Here is a 9,931-nt window from a genome sequence, read left to right on the forward strand (position 1 = left end):
GGGGGAGGGGACCATCGCGAGAGACGCGCGGGTCCCCGCTGGGACCTGGTGGCAGTGCTCAGGCTGTTCCGGAACCCCCCGCTACCCGGAAGCCTTGGGCCCGCTCGGGCTCCTTTAGAACGCGGCAAACAGAGGACCTAGCAACCGAGCGCCCGGGCGGGTCCAGCTCTGGAGATGCGCTGGGGCGCGGGCCTCCACCCGGCGGTCCCGGCCTGTGTCAGTGACAGCTTCGCCCAAAAGTGTGACGTCCAGAATCTTTGAAGGGGTTCTTCGGATCTCTGATCTAAGCATCTTTGAGTAGCAGGGGATGAAAGAGTTTCCGAGGCCACCTTGAAAGTTAGAAAATAAAATCAGGTGGGGCCCCATCCTGTAGGTGCTGTGTAGAGGAGCAGGTGAAGGACAGCGCTGAATCACAGCTGCTCCTGAGCTAAGCGGGACCGCGGCAGTTGGAAAAGTGCAGATTTAGGAAGCCATTTCAACTTACAGATTGCAAAATAAATTCGAGAATATTTGAAGTTCATTGTTGTTCATTACTTTAGAGAAGATGGTCTTGAGAACCGGGAGCAAATCATGTCCTTAAATAAAGTAGAAAAAGTTCACACACGTGATGTTCCTTAGACTTTCGTGGTCCTTCCCCCTGTTAAAACTATCTCAAAACTAGACTTAGGTTCATTTCAAACCATGGAGAAGATCAAGACAAGTGTACAATTTTACTTACAGAAAAACAGTTGGAACAGAGTTAGCAGCTACCTATAAAGTATGAGTAAAGGGAGGAAAAAAAAGGACCTTCAAATAAATCTCAAATAATATGAAATTTCACAAAATCATTTTTCTGGATAAAAATTATTTCCTCTTTTGAGTAAGTCAAAATAAATTGAATACCTGCTGGTGGTTTTGATAATTTCTTCCATTTGTCCTAAAAACTTCTGTAAGATTGGTAACATCTTTCCTAATTTTTAAATGGAGAAACTAGACGCAAGAGTTTGTTGTGCTGGGTTGGATCTCATGATTATGAGTGGCAGAGCAGACTTTGCTGCTTGGACTTCTTGTCGACCACCTGTGCAGTAAAATGTCACTAGGAAAGATGAATGCAAGCCGCTTGACCTCTAAGATTGGTCTGAATGTGACTGAAGATGTAAACCTTCCTTTGTGCAACTGGGTTTCATAGAGGAGAGGGGACACTTACCTACAGCACCCTAAGGTAGAAACAGGGACTAGAGAGAAGAGGCTGAGCTTCACTAGGAACTAGTCTGGAGCACCACTGTCAAAAATGCATTTTTAGGATCATGTGAGAATAAGGTGCATTCACCATTGCTTACCTGATCATTCTTGCACTATCATTCATTTACACCATATTACACACTGCACTACAATGATACTATAATACATCTTATCATTCTTCCAATCCCAGGAAAGAGCAAAAGTTTTAGAATGAACTCACTGCTATGGTTCTTCAAATGCCTCAGCAGAATTTAAAGAAAAAAGTAAAAGGACAGCATTCACAACTGTCACAACTCCGGGAGAAAGCTTTTTCAGAATCGGGAATAAAATTGTCTCTGTACGGTATGCCGCTGTTATTACCTGTTATTGTTAATGTTCACACATCAGCACCAGCACAACAGAAATCCCTAGACCTCCTTGTTGCTGAGCAGCAAGAACACTGGGTCTCCAGAGAAGCCAGGCAACTGCGTCTCAGGGTAAAAGGAGCCATAGCTTCAGAAATGTGTGGTTCTTGAGGGCCAAGGTGGTATTTATAATTTATCATTTGTGGACCTGATAGATGGGTGTCATCTCCATCTGTTTCTACTGTATAGTTGACATTCTTAGCACATTATGTTTCTGAATAAAGATAGAAGAGAATTTTTGTGATGGTGGCCTAGGGAAATTGACAAAGGCAATGGAGGGAATGCTTGTTGCCTGTGTTCTCTGCTTTCACTCAGTCTTTAGCTTTGAAACCCCTGGGGGAAACACAGTAGGTCCAGAATCATTTGCACAAATGACTGTGACAGATTTCAGATCTACGAACTACTACTGTGAGCCTGGTGAGAAATACTGTAGGCACCGAGCTGGAGAGATAGTCATTTTGTCTGCCAGTCTGCCTAGATCTATGAGCAGTTTTGCAATCAAAAAAGAACTGCTACTGTGCCCCACACACACCGTCCCCCTGAGCATTTTCTCATGAGAGACACAGGTGGCCAAAATAAAGTCATGGTCATTTGACTGGATTCCCAGCACAGAAGAGAAAAGGAATAGCATTGTTCTCAAGCATCTGGGACATGGCTGAAGATTTCCTGTGGTGAATGAAGGTGTCTGAATGGGGGAGAATAGTTTATTACTTATTTAGACACTGATAAGGTGAATTCTCTTGTATTCATAAACCAGGGCATTCAAAGATACTACTTTGAAGTGGCAATAATAAGAGAGTAGAATCAGATTACTTAATACCTTTGATAAAACTTCACTGAAAGCCACACAATGTTAAATCTTGACTCAAAAATATTCATTAAGTACCTAGCATATGTTAGCCTCACACTGGAAGCTTGTAAAGACATTAACAGCATCATCACAAATACTCTTGCTGAGGAGATAATCCTGTTGTTTCTGTTTTCAGATAACAGGCTAAATCATTAGTGTATTCAAGGTAAGCCCTAGTATCAAGGGAGGGAGCTACTATAGTCACACTTGTTTTGAATGAGGAAAACAACAGTTAGACTAGAACCTGGTTGCAACCCCAAACTAATAAGTTACATTATTCTCAACATACTTTCACTGCTTACTGCTACATAAAAAAGAGTATATTTTGTTCCTCTAAAGTAGAAAATAATTTAATGTTTATTTTTAATGTCTCTCTCAGTTCTCATTTTTTAAAAAAAATGAGTTTTTTTTTCACAAACAAGATTAAAATGAAATCCTCTCAATGGGAACATTGAGTTTTCTCTGCTCTGAAAAGAAATATTGAAAGAATTGTTATTGCGGCATTGGCCAGTAATTCCTAAAATTCTTGCTGTTGATAGTGATTGCAGGAAGTCTTAGTGGTGCAAATCTGGAATCTATATTTTTATGCAGTTCCATTAGTGATTCTACTACACAACCAAGTTTGACCAAGTCAATGTGAGACTCACACAAAAAAACCAAAACAAAAAAATAAAAACCTGTCTCCTAAATTCCATTCACTTTTTAACCCCACCATATATATATATATATATATATAGTATATATATTATATAATACTCCATTTACTTAACCCCAATACATATATATATACATATATATATATATATTCTACTATATATAATTTGACTCTTACTAAATATACATGTATTTAAAGCCATTTCTGGGTTATTTTGATGATTCTCCATAAATCTTTTTTAAAAACCCAAGTTAAAGATGACACAATAAAAATTATTATTGTATGCAGATATTTAAACTAAGGGCTCTTTTCAATTACCATATGGTATTTGATGTAAAAGAAATAAGATTTTTGGATTAATGTATTCGTTTTTGGAGAATTAACATGTTTATAACAGTGTCATTCTAATTAAGAAGGTGATAGAGTTTTTTGTTTGCCTGTATTTTGTTTTACAATCTCCTCATAATATCTTTATAATTTTGTTCATACAATATAACCTATGCCTTTCTTACCAAACTTAGGCCAAGTTATTTTACAGTGTTTGTCTTTTGAATCAAATGTTCTTTCCACATCCTTTGCTAAGTGCTTTTGCCTGAGTACAGGGGAGCTGATTTCTATAATTTATCTTACATTCATCCAATGCACCAAATTCTCTTGTTTTTCATAATAGTCTCTTGGGTTTTCAAAGGAAATAAGCACATCAACTGTACAAGCAACTTTATCCCCTGATCCATCAGTTATACCAGTTATGTTATTTACCACTGCTAAATCACCAGTGTGAGTGATTTTTGGTAATGCTTGCCTGATAGCTCATTTTAAGCAGGTTTAATTTTTGTCATTTAGACAATGATGGCTAAGTGACTTTTTCTTTATAAGGAATTCGCTTCTGTTTCTATTTCACTTAGAGTTTCCCTTGGAATTGGTCTCTTGACCTTGATGTTATTCCCTTTCACAGCCTATGGATAATGGTCAGAGTTTTTTCCCTTTAATTTTTAATGTAGTCAATATGTAGCTAGACTTCCTGATATCGAACTGCACTTTTATTGCTTTAATAGACCCTGATTTGTTGTGGCGTATTACTCTTTAGATTTATTTGTCTGTTGCAGATTCTGATATGTTATTTAAATATTTGGCACCTGTAATCGGTAATGAAATCGACATATACTTTTAATGGTTTTTCCATTCTTTCCTAGGATTTGGTATCCAAGTTATTCAAGCTTCATAGAATTAGCTAAAGAACTTTCCATATTTTACTAGCACCTATAATATTTTAAATAATATTGGAATTATCTATTTTAATAGATAGATTAGCAATTCAGCTATGAGTTCATCTGCCTGCAGTCATTTTCAATAGATCCCTTCTCCAGTTTCTTCTATAATAAGAGTTTAATTCAGCTTTTTCACTCTTTTTGTGTCAGATGTAATAAAATATTTTCCTAAGAAAGTACTAAATTCCTCTAGGTTTTATTTTCTAATTATATTAGTATCAAGCCACTATGAGTATTCAAATATATCCCTTTTAATCTATTTCCTATTTCCTATTATTTTGCAATTTTATTTTTTTCCTTAGTAGTCTCACATAGTATTATTCAATTTTACTAATCTTTTTAAAGAACCAATTTTCGAATTTATGTCCTTTTTCTATTAATCTTATCTACTTTAAGAATTTCAGCTTCTAACATCATTAATGCCTTCTTGAAAGTTTCTTTGGTTCTTATTAGTATACTCAATTTGCAAAAAAATGTATGGAAATATGTAATATAGTTATACTTGTTTATAATGTATGACTAAAATATACAATAACAGTTTAAAGTTTTAAAAATCTATTACAGTAAAAGACACATTGCCATTAGTACCCTTCAAAATACTTCCCCTCATTTTGAACATACTTATCCCATCATTCCTGCTACATTCCAGAGCAGTTCTGGGGGTTTTCTTTCATGAGTGTCTTTACAAAAAAATAATTAAAAATACAGTGATGATGCTATAAAAGTTCAACCAATGGAAAGACAGGCTCATAAAAACATTACAGCGTTTCCTCATTCACTTATTCACTGAATCTGGCACTGTGTGATTTCTGGCTCCTTTCCAAAGTCAAAATGACCATGAAGGTCTTTCTCTCAACCTGATTCAGGCTATCTATGAAAAAGCAACAGCCAACATCATACTAAATGTTTAAAAACTGAAAACTTTCAGGATAAAATCAGGAACAAGACAAGGATGTCCACTAGCACCACTCCTATTCAATATAGTTCTGGAAACATTAGCTACAGCAATTAGACAAAAGAAAGAAATAAAAGAAAGAAAGAAAGAAAGAAAAGGAAGAAGTTAACATGTCATTATTTACTGATGATATGATACTCTTAGAAGACCCAAGAAAACTCTGCCAAAAGACTTCTAGACTTAATTGACAGATTCAATAGAGTAGCTAGATACAAGGTCAACACTCAAAAATAAATAGGCTTCTTGTACATAAATAACAGACTCACTGAGAGAAATTAGAGAAATAATTCCTTTATAATAGCACCCAAAAAATGAAATATCTAGGAATCAATCTAATGAAGGAAGCAAAAGACCTGTACAGCACTCTGAAAAGAGAAATCAAAGAGGACATAAGAAAATGGAAAGACATCCCCTGTTCCTGGGTAGGAAGAACCAGTATAATGAAAATGGCCATACTTCCAAAAACTACCATATGGATTCATTGCAATCCCAATTGAAATCCCAACAGTATATTTCACAGAACTAGAGAAAACAATCCAAAAATTCCCTTGGAACCAGAAGAGACCTAGAATAGCAAAAGTTCGGCAGGGGGTATCTCAATCCCTAACTTGAAGCTATACTACAAAGCCACTGTGATAAAAACAGCATGATACTGGCAAAGAAACAGACCCAAGGATCAATGGAATAGATTAGAAGAGGCAGGAACAACTCCAGACATACTCAGCTACCTCATCTATGACAAAGGATCCAACCATCCTCACAGAAGGAAACATAGCTTCTTTAATAAATGGTTTTTGAAAAACTGAATTTCAACATGCTAAAGATTAAAAGTAGACCCCTGTTATTCACCATGCACTAAACTAAAATCAAAGTGGATTAAAGATCTCAATAAAACAGAAACACTAAACTTTCTAGAAGATAAGTTAGGCAGAACTTTTGAAGACATTGGCATAGGAAAGACTTATGAACAAATCCTTAGTAGCATGGAAACTAGCATAAAGAATCAACTGGGATCTCATCTTATTAAAAATCTTCTGCACAACAAGGGAAAACAAAAACAGAGCTAAGAGACAACCTACAATGTGGGAAAAAAATTATCAGCTGTTCCTCAGACAAAGAACTACTATCTAAGGGGGTGAAGGGAGGGCAGGGGTAAGGGGAAAAAATGAGAATAAAGACTTGTCATGTAGAGGTACAAGATCCCAACAATGAATGTAACTGTACTGTATCCCTAAAATGTAGCAATAAACTCAATTAAAGCTGAAAAAAAAAAGAACTACTATCTAGAATATATAAAGAACTCAGAAAAAATCGGACCTCCCAGATATAAAGACCCAATTGAAACATGGGCAGCTGAAATGAACAGACAATTCTCAAAGAAGTAGAAGCAGCAAATGAACATATGAAAAATGTTCAGCATCACTGGTCATTCTAGAGAGGCAGATGAAAACAACACTGAGATTTCACCTCATCCCAGAAAATATGGCTGCTATCAAGAAATCAACCAATAAATGCTGGCTGGGTTGTAAAGAGAAAGGAACCCTTCTCCACTGCTGGTGGGAGTGCAGACTGGTGCAACCACTGTGGAAAGCAATATGGAAATATCTCAGACAACTAGGATTAGTGGTCCCATTTGACCCAGCTACTCCTCTTCTGGGTATCTTCCCAAAAGAATTAAAAGAATTATACTACAGTGATATATGCACACACGTTTACAACAGCACAGTTTATAATAGCTAAAACTTGGAAACAGTCCAATTACCCATTAACTGGAAACTGGATAAAGAAGATATGGTTCTTTTATAAAATGGTGTTCTACTCAGCCGTAAAGAACAAGAAACTAGAGACATTTATAGCTAAACGGATGCACATTGAGGCCATACTCTTAAGTGAAATAAATAGGACACACATGTAAATACTAAATAGATTCTCTGGTGTAAAAAACTAAAAGTTTAAATAAGGATCAAAATGTACAATAGATAATGTGAAATAGGAAGAAAAAGTTTAAAGGAGTAAGGAAAAACGGATAGGTAGGGGAAAGGAAAGAAGGGAAATGAAAAAATATGAGAAAAGGAAAAAATGGAAACAAAATATAAATAGGCTAGGGTGGAGGGGGTGAAGGGAGGGCAGGTGAATGGGGAAGAAAATAAGAACCAAGATACATTATGTAAAGATACAAGATCCCAATGATGAATGTAACTGTATTATACACCTAAAAATGTACCAATAAATGTAATGGGAGGTGGGGGGACTAGAACTCAAAAGCAAAATAAACAGCCGGGCATGGTGGTCATACCTATAATCCCAGGACTTGAGAGGCTTAGGCAGGAGGATTGTAGCAAATTTGAGGCCAACGTGGGCTACATAGTAAGTTCAAGGCCAGCCTGAACTATACAGCAAGACCCTGTCTCACAAAAAAAAAAAAAAAGACAAAATAAGAACACAAAAATAATTAAAGGAAGGGAGGATGCCGGGGGAAAGGAACCCTGCTACACTGTTGGTGGGAATATATACTAGTACAACCAGTATGGAAGCCAATATGGAGAGTCCTCAAGAAACTAAAAAAAAAAAAAGGAAGAAACTAAGTGAGAAATTCCATTTGACCCAGCTGCACCTCGCCTGGATATATTCCTGAAACAACGAAAGACAATATATTATAGTGACACATGCAAACCAGTGCTTATAATGGCACAGTTCACAACAGCTAAGTTCTAGAAACAACCTGGATGTCTGTCAACAGATGAATGGACAAAGCAAATGTGGCATTTATACACCGCGTAATGCCAGTGAGCTATAAAGAAGAATGAAATCATGTCATCTGCAGGAACTCGCAACCACCAAGTTAAGCAAAATGAACCAGACTCAGAAAGTTAAATATTTCATGAGCTCTCTTAAATGAGAAGCCTAGCTAAATAAATTATTAATTAAGAAAAAGATGTCAGGAAACTAAAAGGTACACTTTAGAAGATGAGGTAGGGGATTAAGGGGAGGGGGAGAAGCAATCGGATTTAAAATGATCAAGATATGTGAAATGCAAATACAACATTTCCAAAATAAAAGTCATCAGACTGTATTATTAACATGGACTACTAAAAAAATAAAAATTTTAAAATTGGAAAAAAATGGCCATGAAAAGAAATGTTTTTAATTGATACATTTTCTCAAAATGAATTTGGGAAGATCTGATCATCAACATGATCGTGTTAAAATGCTGGGACCTGTGAAGGTTGTTAAGTTATGAGGACCGTAGTCTTTATAAACAGAATTAATAAGAAGCCCCAAGAAAGCTACCTTGCCCTTGTACCATGTGAAGATATAACAAGAAGATAGCATCTGTGAACTAGAAAGAAAGCCACACCAGATAATGAATCTGCTGACACCTTCGTCTTAAACTTCCTGGCCTTCAGTTTCCCCTACTTCTCAGTTCCATGAGAAATAAATTTATGTTGTTTAGAAGTTAGCCACTCTATGGCATTTTGTTATGAAAACCAAAATGGACTATAGACAACATACAATATGTTAAGTCAAATCTAATGCTTGTATTATTTAGATATTCTATTTACTCTCTGTAGATTTTTGTTTTGTTTTGTCTATTAAATTCTTTCAATTCTGGGAGAGAAGCACTAAAGATTTAATGCAGTTACATTTTTATCATATTCTCTCACTTTTCATTTTTTAAATTGAAATGAAATATTCTCCTGAGTTCCTAGAGGTTTTGTTTGTGTATTTAGTTTCTTATGTTGTTTACAAAAAAGAGCATATTTAACCAATTCATAAAGTGTGTCATTATCATTTTAAGTGCTTTTATATGCTACATCATCTGCTATTAATATTGCCATTTTGATGGCTTTCTATGCATTTTCATTATTTGGCTTGATTTGATATTTATTTTTGAATGCTTTACTACTGTTTCAAGTATGTTTGTCTGGAGGCTGCTCTCCTCTGAGCTACTGGTTGGGTTATTTTTCTAAATCAGCTCATGGGTGCATGTTTTAAGTAACAGGCATCTCACAGACAGTAAAAGATGAAGCTACCTCTTCCTACAGAGGTCTGTAGATGAAAGCAGAGAAGCTGCCAGCCCCTGGTGTGGGTCCTGAAGGAAAGTGTCCAGCTCTCAGGTCTCCCCATACTCTGATAGCCTAAGAATCAGGAAGATCCAGCTGCCTGCACAGGTTTATCTTCGCTTTATGAGGTTCAAGAGATCTGAGCCAACATTGTTTTCTGTCCAGAGACGCACAGATTTGTAACCATGCAGCATTTTCTAACATCCACTGCTCTTAGTTCTAACTGCTCTTAGTCCTAACTAGCTCCCTGATGATGTCCCCTAGAGGAGAAAGGGTTTGTTATTTCCCTCTGCTAAAATCCCAACAGAGCCTGATGCCTCATTTTCACCCAGCTGCCCAGGGAAGCAAGTTACCATAAGTCTCTCGGGAGACAGACACATTAAAGCTGAAAATGAAAGAATTGGGAGCTCTGTTTGTGTCAACATGTTACCAAATTCTCTTTTAGTCCTAAAAGTATTTTGTAGAACTCAAATTTACATTTATTTGACTCTCTCACTCTATCAGGCAATTTAAT

The sequence above is a fragment of the Fukomys damarensis genome, unplaced genomic scaffold, assembly GCF_012274545.1.
Source record: "Fukomys damarensis isolate Sample0158 unplaced genomic scaffold, DMR_v1.0_HiC HiC_scaffold_33, whole genome shotgun sequence".
Lineage (NCBI taxonomy): Eukaryota > Metazoa > Chordata > Mammalia > Rodentia > Bathyergidae > Fukomys > Fukomys damarensis.